Source organism: Dermacentor variabilis, unplaced genomic scaffold (assembly GCF_050947875.1).
Source record: "Dermacentor variabilis isolate Ectoservices unplaced genomic scaffold, ASM5094787v1 scaffold_13, whole genome shotgun sequence".
Taxonomy (NCBI): Eukaryota; Metazoa; Arthropoda; class Arachnida; order Ixodida; family Ixodidae; genus Dermacentor; species Dermacentor variabilis.
Genome location: NW_027460291.1, coordinates 3,770,514 through 3,783,146, shown reverse-complemented (window position 1 = coordinate 3,783,146; position 12,633 = coordinate 3,770,514). Strand labels below are relative to the sequence as shown.

At 46.3% G+C, this 12,633-nt stretch overlaps 1 non-coding gene across 1 annotated transcript; it reads right to left on the bottom strand.

Moving 5' to 3' along the window:
* Nucleotides 1-850: 850 nt before the first annotated feature.
* TRNAP-CGG (transfer RNA proline (anticodon CGG)) lies at nt 851-925 on the bottom strand. The gene has a single exon. It is a non-coding gene; the product is annotated as a tRNA-Pro (tRNA).
* Between the last annotated feature and the right edge of the window lie 11,708 nt (nt 926-12,633).

Here is a 12,633-nt window from a genome sequence, read left to right as displayed (position 1 = left end):
CAGGGCAAGCATGGTACACAAAGTGGATACATACACAAAAAAATCTAACGTACATGAAATACGGAACAGAATTACTGAATGCGACTTGTGTACAAAAGAATGAACAGTCATACCTGAAGAGACAGCAAATACATGTTCACTTTTTTTAAAGTGCTTAGGGACGGTGATTCATTCATTATAGTGGGTAAGCCAGGGTGATGATTCAGAAAATCTGCAACTATGAATGCCTGCTTTTGCATTCCGTGATTGGTACGGATTTTGCCTTTGTTGTAAGTTAATTGCCTTGTGTTGTATTTATGTTCATTCGGGAGTTATGCTTTAAAAAAGTCGCTTTCACGGAGTCTTACCTCTTTAAATATTGAAATGGCTGTTTTTTGTTAATAAGATTTTCTAATGTTAAAATACAATTTTTCTTGAAAAGCGGAGTGGAGTGGCTTCTATAGGGCGCATTTTCAATTACCCGAATCATGCGTTTCTGCAAGGTTAGTAAACTATGGATGTTGGTTTTCGTCGTGGTATAGCAGACAGATAAACAATATTGGAGGCACGAATGTAGTAGGCTATATTATAATTGTTTTTTTAACCTAGAAGGTAATAGACGCTTTAATTTATTGATCACACCGATGGATCCTGAAATGCTGGTTTTAATGTTGCCGACATGACTGGACCAGTTGAAGTTTTCTTCAAACGTAACACCAAGGAACCTCTGGGACGTAGAATGTATAATGACTTCATCACGGAATTGTAATGAATACAGGGAAAATGAGACATCCACCCGTTCGTAGCAATTGCTACAAAGGAAACCCATACGGGTTCCTCGAAAGAAAAGCCTCATAGTTGAAGAAAAATTCGTCCTGGTCCGGGACTCGAACCCGGGACCACCGCTTTTCCGGGGCAGCCGCTCTACCATCTGAGCTAACCAGGCGGCTAGCAGATGGCAGAGCGAAGTCGAATTTGTCGACAACACGAAGCAAAGGCAAGAGTTTGACGTAGTAGTTCTGCGGAAACCCGCAAGGTTTTGACGTAGGCAAGAGTTTGACGTAGTAGTTCTGCGGAAATCTTGCGGGTTTCCGCAGAACTACTACGTCAAACTCTTGCCTTTGCTTCGCGTTGTCGACAAATTCGACTGCGCTCTGCCATCTGCTAGCCGCTTGGTTAGCTCAGATGGTTGAGCGGCTGCCCCGGAATGGCGGTGGTCCCGGGTTCGAGTCCCGGACCAGGACGAATTTTTCTTCAACTATGAGGCTTTTCTTTCGAGCAACCCGTATGGGTTTCCTTTGTAGCAATTGCTACGAACGGGTGGATGTCTCATTTTCCCTTTATTCATTACTTCTCTCCACCTTGCGGGTTTCCGCAGAACTACTACGTCAAACGGAATTGTAATACTAAGCAATCATCAATACTCTTGTTACGAGGCAGTAAAATTATGTATATTGTATTTTTAGTGTTTAATTCCAATTTATTTGCTCTAAGCCAGTCTGAAAGAGTACTGAGCCAAATATTTGCTTCTTGCTGAAGAGTAAGCAAGTTTTCACCAGAAAATAAGATAGTAGTGTCATCAGCATACATGATTATGTCAGGTGTTAGAGGCACGTTTGTGATGTCATTAATGTATAATAAAAAAGAAGTGGCCCTAGGACGGACCCCTGCAGAACACCGTATTTGATTTCACCCATTGCTGATTTGGAATGACAAATGAATGTGTACTGTAGTCGGGTGGTTAAATAAATTTTAAGTAGGTTAAGAGTAGTTCCCCTTATGCCATACTCATTTAACTTTTGTAACAAGATATCGTGTTTAATGGAATCGAATGCCTTTTGAAAGTCAAGAAATATTCCTATTCTGTACAGTTTGTCCTCAAAGTTACTTATTATTTTTTCTTTGATCTTGAGCAACGCCATTTCAGTACATTGGTGTTTTCGCAAACCGTGTTGCTTTTCTGTTATAATAATATTTTGAGTACAGAAATTTAAAATTCTTTTGTTAATGACCTGCTCTACTATTTTGGAAAAGATTGGGAGAACTGAAATCGATCTGTAGTTGTCCACGTCATTCCTGTCTCCCCCTTTAAAAAGTACCGATACCCGTGCAATCTTTAATTCATCGGGGAATGCGCCAGTGCACAATATTAAATTCCATATGTGTGACATCGCATATAGGCAGCGCCACAGCTTTTATTGGTTCTGCCTTTATGCCATCCACACCACCATGCTGTGGGATTCTTTAACTTTAGAAATAAGCTACTTATTTGCAACTGTTGGCGCAAGAAATAGCAAACTGCTCATACTACATGGAATATAAGACCTGTAACTTGGGCTATCAGCATCAAACGCATCAGACGCGCCACATTGTAAGAAATGCTGATTAAAGTTATCGGCCAGTGCCGTCTCTGTGAAAGATACGCCTTTATCCATAGCTTTAAAAACAGGATTACGGTCACTGTTCGGAAGCAGATCATTCAATGTTTTCCAAACTTTTTTGGATCATTAAGAATATGAGTGAACTTATTCTCATAATACCTCTCCCTTGCCAGCTTTATATCACGGCCCAATTTATTCCTGACTTTTTTGTATTTCATTAAGTACTCTGGTTTTCTTGTCTTTATAAAATTAGCGAATAGTCTATCGCGTTCCTTTATGCATTTTAGAAGCGCCGTGTCAACCCACGGTTTCCTGCATTTCTTGCTTCTTCGAGCTTCTCTTTGAGGGAAAGCTTCGTGATAACGGTCTTTGATTATGCTGAGAAAGCGAGTGAATGCCTTGACAGGATCCGTCACTGCGTATATTTCGGACCATTCCACTTTGCTGACTGACGCTTCAAAATCAGCAATCGTGTTCCTGGTTATCAATCTGTACTGTGAGCGCGTGTCACTTTTGCGCTGTCGGAACACTTTCGTCTCACGTGTAAAAACAGGAAAATAGGCATGTGATCACTAACATCAGAGATGAGGACACCCGACACTAATCCAACTAATCGCGTTGTAAAACACAAGTCAAGTAGGCTTTCGGAATTGTTCGTCACCCTGGTTGGAACCTTAATAACATTTTCGTAGCTAAACGAAAACATCCAGAAACGCTTGTTTCGATCGGTCTATTGAAAGCAGGTTAATATTAAAATCGGCCGTTACAATGAGGGGAGTGCCAAGCTGTGTACGAAAATCCAACATACATTCAAGGAAATCTAATAACATGGACACAACACCGGATGGAGGCCTGTAAATAACCACAATTATAGTATTCGCAGAGTTGATCATGAGGGATTCATAGTGCTGGAACATTATAGAAAACTCGGAAATTACATCAAAGCACAGATCGTGTTCTACATAAATAGCTACACCACCCCCTTTCTTCTGTTTTCGAAGAACATTTATAGCCTGAGAAGTGTACAGCATCGTACTCGTCACGGAATCAAGTCTCAGAGAACGCTAAAATATCAAATTCATGCTGTAATTCATGTAGAAGGATGCAGACAGATTCGTGTTTGCTTTTTAAACTTTGTGCATTCAAATGAAACAAAGACATCTGATTTCTATCACGCAACTCACTGCTCTGTCTGAAGGAAAGCTTGTCGTAGTACTTGCTTTCCTGAGAAGGGATTGCCATCTTGAAGAACGTGCATACAAAACCATACTTTCTGATTATCTTATTCTGCCAAGGCCATCCATTGTGATAACCCTGATGACTCGATCACGAGGACAACGACGCACGAAGAATTTTCCATTCTTGTGCCAGGTGAACTTGTACTCTTGTTCAGCCGCCCGCGTGTTCATATGCCAGAAAAAATTTTTGTTGTGTGCTGTGGGATTTTCATTCAGGTGAATTTTTGATTTTTATTTTCGCAGTTGCGTGTTCTTTTTCCGAGCCAAGCATCTCTGGTCGCGCGAGAAGTGAAGCGAACCAGGATAGGTGGGACCTCTTCTGATTTTTCTCTACCGATTGTTTCATTTTCAACGTCAACTGAGTCAGCCCTGAATTTCAACGGAATGCGGTGGACGGCTTCAATGTCCTGTTCGGAAAGTTGTGGAAGCTCGAGATCATCCGCTAAACAGTTCAACTTTTCTAGCAAGATTTCATTGACATGATGCGGCAGACCATGCACTTCCAAATTCAGGCGTCTGCCGTACTGATCGATGTCATTCAAATCTTTCCTAAGTTTGTCGATTTCTTGCTCTTTTACCTTGATCTCAAGTTTTTCCACACGCTTGCAAAGGCCTGCTCATCTCAAGAATTACCTCATCATATTTTGTAGCCATTTTCTGCATTGCATGTTCAACGCTTGTCACCGTTTCTTTCATTTCTTCCAGAGCGTCTATCTTGACTGTCATTTCAAGAAGTACAGCAAGCTTGAGGTTTATTTCTGAAATTTCGTTTTTTAGGTTCGATTCTGGTCCTTCGTCGTCATTTGCTGAGCTTGGACCGCTTCTGGTCTCGCCTGTTTTGCATGTGGCGCACTTTCAAGATTTCAAGGCGGTTTCGGAATTTCTTCGTTACTTATTTAATGTTACTCCCGAGCAAGTGCCTGCATGATAACTAAAATCACATTCACAGCATGATAGGTGTGGGTCATCGTCCTGTATATATAAAACAGGAAAGTTATATTGGGCTAGTAGTTTGCGAAAATCAGCTGACTTATTACGAAGGCTATTAGCATTCCAGTGAAATATGAAAACATTGTTCTAACGATTATTCATTTAGAGCCTGCCGTGGAGCTGTTGGTGATTGTGGAAGCACCAACGACAGAAATGCGTTTACCTCCGGCAGTTTGTTTGCCTGCAGAACGGCACTGAGGATTGCAGGCAGAGCGATGGGCAGGATAAACTGTGCCACGGAAATAGACGCGTAATCACCAAACCACTTCCATCGACGGCGTCTAAGAAGATGTCCAGCTCACCACGTTTCCGCAACCCATCTGAATGGCGCACTGCTGACGACAAGCCCATTTGTTTTCACTGCCATCGAATCGGGCACATTTCTCGGCACTGTCGCTGTTGCTTGAGTTCCCCGACCCGGTCTACTTATACTGCATACTCTCGCCCCCCAGGTGGCCCTTCTCGTCCCTATGCTGCACGCTCCGATAGTGCTGCCGCTAATTCTCCTGCACCGAACTGCCCCTATTGTCGTTCGCCTTCGCCCCAACGACGACAATCTCTCTCTCCCCAGCCCAGTCGCTCCTTTTCCCCGACTCCCTTCGGACGCCGCTCCCAGCCGGAAAACTAGACGATGCAGCGCCTCGAGGTGACACTGCATTGCTCTCTACGCCGCCAAATCCTCTACTGACGTTGCATACTCATCTGAACCTTCTTGACGTGGAAGCTGACGGTGTTTCTGTATCTGCTCTTATAGACACTGGGGCGCATTCGTCGGTAATTAGCTCTGACCTTCGTAACCGCCTGAAGAAAATTATCACGCCCGCCACGACGCCTGTTGTCCGTGTCGCCGATGGCGGAACAGCCCCCGTAATTGGTGTGTGCCGCCCCCGTCTCCTTCGCCGGTCGCTCCACTATCGTCCTATTCACCGTCATCGCCCACTGTCTCCACGACATCATCCTCGGCTTAGACTTCCTCTGCGCACATTCTGCTCTCATCGATTGTTCCGCCAGTACTCTCCGTCTTGACCTGCCTGTTCTGGATCCCGTTGAACCACACCCCAGCCGCCTCAGTTCCGTCGACTTTGTTCGCTTGCCACCTTTGGCACTGACTTACGTTGACTTAGTGTCATCCCCACCAGTCCCCGATGGTCACTACATCGCGGCTCCTATGCAAGACGTCCTCCTTACACACGGGATCACAGTACTACAGTTTTATCTATTACGCCGAATGGCGTCTGCCTACCAGTGGTCAATTTTGGCTTGATGACACAAGTGCTGCCACGCGGGATGTCTCTGGCCCAGCTTTGCTCATTCGAGGATCACTCAGTAGCATCTATTGCAGTCGACGACAATTCAGGCGATCATCCTCTACCATCTCACTTCGCAACATGTACCATCGCCGACTTACAGATAATGATTGCGCCCGACATCCCGTCCGAGCACGATCGTGAGCTCTACCGCATTCTGTTTTCCTACCACGATATTTTTTAATTTGACGAACTTCCTGTGGCCCAAATTACAGCTGTTAAGCATCGCATTATTAACGGCGATGCCCCTCCTATTCATCGCCGCCCGTATCGAGAGTCACCGGCTGAGCATCAAGTTATTCACGCATAAGTTCGCAAAATGCTTCCCAAGAACATTATTGAACCGTCATGTAGTCCATGGGCGTTACCTGTTGTACTGGTCAAAAAGAAGGATGGCTCATGGCGCTTTTGCGTGGATTATCGGCACCTTAACAGGGTTACCAAAAAGGACGTGTATCCCCTACCTCGGATTGATGAAGCCCTTGACTGCCTCCACGGTGCTCGCTATTTCTCCTTTATTGACCTTCGCTCCGGCTACTTGCAGATTGCCGTGGACGATCTCTCTGCGAGAAGACTGCTTTTGTAACACCCGACGGTCTTTATCAATTCAAAGTGATGCCGTTTGTTCTATGTAACGCCTTGCCCCTTTTGAACGCATTATGGGCTCCCTTCTTCACGGTTTCAAATGGTCCACATGCCTGTGCTACTCGGACGACGTTATAGTATTCTCCCCAACCTTCGCTACGCACCTCGAGCGCCTCTCAGCAGTCCTGTACGTTTTTCGTCGAGCCGGTCTGCAACTCAACGCATCGAAGTGCCAATTCGGCGGTCGCCAGATAACCGTCCTTAGACATCTCGTTGACACGAATGGAGTGCAACCGGACCCAGGCAAGATCCATGCTGTTGCCCACTTCCCTGTTCCAAAGTGTGTCAAGGATGTGCACAGCTTCATCGGCCTTTCTTCGTACTTGCGCCGTTTCGCGAAAAATTTCGCCGCCATAGCACGACCACTAACCGAGCTTTTGAAGAAAGACGCCCCTTTCCAGTGGGGCGATAACGAGGCCTTTGCATTCTCGCATCTAATCGACCTTCTCACAACGCCTCCCGTTCTGGCCCATTTCGATCCCTCTGCGCCTACCGAAGTCCGTACTGACGCCAGCGGTCAAGGAATAGGCAATGTTAAGTGGGCGCGTAATATGACGAGGCAGCGTTCCGTATATGAGCTCCTGTTTATGTAACTTTGAGGCAGCTCTGTTTTGAGGGCACCCGGTGTAGGACGCCCTATGGCTTTCGCCACAGTTGGCACACTTAGGCTGACACGCAGACTTCCACTCTCAGTCGTTGTGGTCTTTCCACCATATCTTGTAGCGACGCCGACTGCGGCAGCTCGGTGAACGTAAAATGTCTGGCAGTTGTATCATCTCAGAGCAGGGTGATGGGATTCTTCTACACGATGAGTCGTGAAACCTAGGTGCACGCTTTGCGGCATTGGTCTGTCTTCTCTAAAATAAAGAATAACAGTTCTCAGAGTGCGTGATACTATTGCTTCATCTTCTTGGAGATTGTAACTCGCCTGACGACGGGCAGATATCACGCGAAAATCCTTGAGGAAGTCAACCAATTGTTCTTCCGTATATTGAACTGGGACATGGCTTATCTAGCCTACATTTTTTGTATAAGATGCCGAAATAAATGGATTGGGTCCCAAACCAGCCACTTCACTCATCGACAGTAGATGTCTTGCAGATGAGACGGAACTAACGTTGACAGAGAAACTGCCATCTCTATTCACGCGGAATGACTGCACCTTTCCCTTTGTCGCGTGAACAACTTCTGACCCAGCGCGGTTCGGATTCACTTGCCAGGCGTTGAAGCCTTTTTGTGAGGTTCTGCAAAGCGGAATTCCCTCAGGTCGCTCCTTTTTTATACGCTACCAAAGAGAACGGCGCATCGTCACTGTCTATGTCTTCGCTTAGCTCAGGTGGATGTCCTATCTTCGCCAACCCGTGGTTCGTTAGCTTCACTATCGCATGTCTGGGCCTTATTCAATGAAGGTGCATTGGAATGTACTGAAGTGTTGAAAACTAACGTCACTGACTTGATGACGCTCGTCGCATGTTGTGGCACTTCCGAATGCGGGACCGATTCTAAGGCACTCATGCACCTCGGAAAGCGCTGTCGGGTGTATGGCTCGTGCTGGCGTTCATTGCTGCCTACCGCCGTGGCAGGGTGAGATGCGCAGAGGAGCGCCGCAAGACCACGCGATAATGTGCGTGATCTTTAGCACATACGTATCCAACAGGGTGCCTGTTCCTTTGGGCAACAGCACAAAGTCTCAAAACAGCACTGATTTTTCGAAGAAAACAGAAAAACGATATCTCACCGAAGGAGCAGCGGCTGCTCGGTGGGGCTTCTTCCTTTCTTTCCCATGGGGTTGGGTTCATTGGCGCCACTGTACCTATATGCTAGGCCAATACCCTGCTGCGATGTCAGGGTCCGGGCGGACATTAATGTTCCGTGGCTGGTGACATGTCAGATGACGCGCAATTGAGAGGTCCTGGCCAACGTCCAAGAGATGAAAAAAAAGGACTATTTACATAAATACATGATGATGGTTTACATGTACGGGCACACCCACAACCGTCAAGCTCCGCTTTTTTAACCACTTCATTTACTCCTTTCACTCGTCAAGGGCAATCACTGCTCTTCTTCTCAGTCAATCACAATAATCGAACCTTTCGCGAAATCCCGCCCTGAACGTCACATCGTTCCGTCTGACTACACCTCCAATGTGCGCGATCGTCGACGCAACGACGTGTCAAACTGGAAACTTGATATCGACTTGAATCCTCGACGTAGGCCCCCTTTATCAATTAATGGGCTAATCGTGATGGTCCGCTTGTCGGGGTAAGGTTCAGGTAGAGTGGTCTTCGCGGTAGTTACCACTTGCACGGAGGCTGTTGTCACCTCGAAATGAGCGCCTTTGCGCGTCACAGTCTATGTCGGGTCCAGTCTAGCCTGGCGGGCGCTCGTCTCGCCCATCAGCTCTCGGCGGTCGAACAGCCGAAGATACGGAACATAAGTGGTTTTCCGTTAGTCTCAGGTGACGCCGATTGAGCCTCCAGTTCCCTGGTCCTCAGAAATCGACGATGCTGCCTGAAGAGCATTTCATAGCTGCACGCTCGCCGGTGAAGCATTATTTGTCGAGAAGTGATGCCGGGTACAACAGTGCTGAACGTGAGTCATAACAACTCCCAAAGAATTTTCACGCATGTGGCTATATCTGCGTTACTGAAGTTCTTCAAGTCCTCGGGTCTGTGTACATAACAGGGTGATAGCTCTGTCCGCTACCATCGCTGATGATATGTGGTTTTTAATGGCGCAAGGGCCAGTTATGGCCAAAGAGCGCCATGACAAATGGTAATTTAAAGGATTTATTCTGAATGGCGTGGACAGTGAATTTATTATGGTGGGTGTGACATGATTGTATAAGGGCCTAAAACTTTCCCTGTAAATGACCTAAATATATAGCTATTAAAATAATGACACTGATTAGTTATGGACGTGGACGATGACAGTTGTGTTTTGATAAAAAACATACGAAAACGAAACAACAGATACACTAAAGCATCAAGACGGCCCTCGAATACAAGGGCTGGTAATCACGTGCTAAAATTTCCTGACCAAATTATTTTCAGAATGTCGGTTTCGGCTAAGAAATCGAAGACTATTTGCAGTTTAAAAAGCGGTTGATCACTAAGAAAAAATCCAGGGTGAAGTGGTATATTTTCCCGATATGCATAAGGGAAATACTTTTTCCTCTTTGTTTCTATTGCAGGGCACTGGATAAGAACATGGAGCACTGTCTAGTTATCGCCGCACCTACTACAAGTAGGAGAATCCCCGCCAGTCAAGAGGTAGGAGTGAGTACTGTAAGTGTGTCCTATTCTTAATCGGCAAAGAAGTACTTCCTTGTACCGTGCTGTTTTCTCACTTATCTAATTCCATACTTTTGGTTTTATGATGTGTGACTTATTCAATGTTCGTGTATCCCACTCTGCTTGCCAATGGTTCCTCAATTTACGGCGCAGAAAGGGCTTTAGGTCTGTGGCAGGAATGGAGATGTTTCCATCTGTGTCGCTAAAACTCACTGACTTAGCGTTTTCGTCAGCAGCTACGTTGCCTTTTATTCCTTTATGGCCAGATACCCAGCATAGAATTATCGCTTGGTTGCCCATATATGCGGAGCACAACAAGCTCTACAGCTCATTCAAAACGGGATTCTTATGCTTTCGTAAGCTAATTAGGGCTCTCACGACACATAATGATTCTGTGAAGACAATAGCCTTAGCTATATTTGTGAGCCGTATTTGTTGAATGACCTTGAGAATGGCGTATGCTTCCGCTGTAAAGATACTGCTGTGTGGGTTTAGTGGTCCAGATGTTGAAAGTGTGGGTCCCAGAGCTGCGTAAGCAACACCAGCTGGAGACTTCGAAGCATCTGTGTAAAATTCATCACCTGAGTACTTCTCCTTGACTTCCAGAAAATGCGAATATGTGTGTGCCTCCGGGGCTCGTTTCAATATTTCTAAGAAAGAGATGTCACATTTGATAGTCTGCCACTCCCAAGGCGGTGAAAGCCGTGTAGGAACCATTAGGACATTGTGTAAGAGAGGGACCCCTGTTTTTTCTGAGAGTGCTTCCAACAGGAGGGACAGAGGAGGCCTAGTGGCTCGGCGGTTACGAAATAGCCTAGCATTGGACCAGTCGCATATAGAAGAATGACAAGGATGTTTGACATCTGAGTTAACTTTTAGGCCGTAGGAGAAAGTTAAATATGTGCTTTGATAGTGCAGTGACCAATCGTTTGATTCGACGTAGAGGCTTTGCGCAGGGCTAGTCCTAAAGGCGCCTGTAGCAAGGCGGATAACAAAGTGGTGAATAGGATCTAGCATTTTGAGAGCACTAGGTCCGGCAGAATTATAGACTATTGCACCGTGGTCAACGCGTGTTAATATTAGACTTTTGTACAGCTTTAAAAGGCACCGCCTGTCACTTCCCCAAGATGTACGTGACAAGAGCTTCAGCAGGTTCACAGACTTGATGCATTTGATTTCAGATACTTCAGGTGTGGTACAAAAGTCAGCTTACTGTCTAAAAGGATTCCTAGAAATTTGTGTTGATCGCTCACAGATAACCGTCCTCCATTTAGATCTATTGCGGGGACCGCCAGTATGCCTCTGTTGTTAGAAAACAGGACACATGTACTTTTTTATGGGTTTAGCTTGAAACCGTTTTGGTCCGCCCACTTAGATAACTTATTTATGCAAAGTACTTGTCGCTCGCAGATACTTAGGTTACATGATTTGAAACCTATCTGGACGTCATCCACATATACAGAATAAAACATAGTATTGTCACGTGGTGGTGACGCTGAAGAACACAGTAGCAATACTGTGAAAGACAAAACTAACTTTTATTAGGTGAACCTGTGCCCACAATAACAGGCTACACTTATAGCCCAGCGATAGCGGCGAACACGGTCGGCGATCGTCGAAAATCTGATCAGCGGGTGAAGCGCGTTGGCTTTTATAAATCAGTCATCGAATGTTCCAGATTAACCACTGGGACCCGCGTGTCTTCCACAAAGTTCTACACTATTCGGGTCGCGCATACATGCAATCAGATTACACAAGTTGTGGTGAAAGACAGTGGACGGAACCATCGATAACATTCCAGAAACTTCTTTTACATGCAGGCGCGTCCTGCGCTGTGCGATAAAATTTGTTAGGCGGCGAAATGTGGTCGCTAGATAAAGATAAGTACACGTGTCATTACCCCCCTCTTAAAAAGCATCGACCCGATGCTGCAAACAAACGAAAGTAATAAAGAAAAGCACTCCTAGCAACGAAAACAACAATAATAAGGAAGTTCGTCAGCGTCCGTAAAAGGGTTTAAGGCGCACCACGTGGACCACTTCAGATCGTGCGCGGCGCCGCTGTGAATTCGAAATGCCGTCTGGCACGACCTCATAGTCCAGAGCGCCAATACATCGGATGACCTTGTAGGGTCCGAAATAGCGTCGGAGTAGTTTCTCACTGAGTCCTCGTCGCCGTATTGGGGTCCATACCCAAACACGGTCGCCGGGCTGGTACTCGACGAAGCGTCGTCGGAGGTTGTAGTGTCGGATGTCGGTCCTCTGCTGGCTCTTGATCCGCAGGCGGGCGAGCTGTCGGGCTTCTTCGGAGCGCTGGAGATAGGTAGCGACGTCAAGGTTTTCCTCGTCAGTGACGTGCGGCAGCATGGCGTCGAGCGTCGTCGTCGGTTTCCTGCCGTAATCCAGCTTAAATGGCGTGATCTGTGTTGTTTCTTGCACCGCCGTGTTGTAAGCGAATGTTACGTACGGCGGGACCGCATCCGACATCTTGTGCTCGACGTCGACGAACATTGCTAGCATGTCGGCGAAGGTCTTGTTCAGGCGCTCCGTGAGACCATTCGTCTACGGTTGGTATGCAGTTGCCCTCCCGTGACTCGTCTGGCTGTATTGCAGAACGGCTTGCGTGAGCTCTGCTGTAAAAGCCGTTCCTCTGTCGGTGATGATGGCTTCTGGAGCACCATGTCGCAGCAGGAGGTTGTCGACGAAAAATTTCGCCACATCGGCTGCGCTGCCTTTTGGTAGAGCTTTAGTTTAAGCGAAGCGGGTGAGATAGTCCGTCGTCACGACGATCCACTTATTTC